Genomic DNA, 428 nt, shown 5'->3' on the forward strand with positions numbered 1-428 from the left:
AGTCGGGTCATTGGTGCTTGGAGCAGCCTGGGCGAGTGGGAGGTGCCCCTGCCCATGGCAGGGGTGGAATGGGAGCTTTAAGGTCCCTCCCTTCCAGCCAAAACCATTCCGCGGATCTCTGCACTGCAGGACGCGATGCCTCACAGATCCCGGCGTCTGGGAATCCCGGGACTTCTCAGCCGATGTGAAATACGCGTATTTATCTGACTAAGGTGTATTTCTTGAGTATAGATTTGCGGTTAGGCGCGCTCAGTCGCTGCTACTTTACGAATTCACCAAATTTCGGTGTAAATGAGGTTTTTCCTCGTTTGCCCCCACCACGGCCCGCTCTGCTCAGGCTCTTCACCGCTCGCATCCCCCTTCCCCGACCCGGCCCCGCTGGGTCCCGCTGGGTCCCGGTACCGTCACCGAGGTCCCTCGGGGCCGTC

This window comes from Corvus brachyrhynchos, unplaced genomic scaffold (assembly GCF_000691975.1).
Source record: "Corvus brachyrhynchos isolate BGI_N302 unplaced genomic scaffold, ASM69197v1 scaffold933, whole genome shotgun sequence".
NCBI classification, from domain to species: Eukaryota; Metazoa; Chordata; class Aves; order Passeriformes; family Corvidae; genus Corvus; species Corvus brachyrhynchos.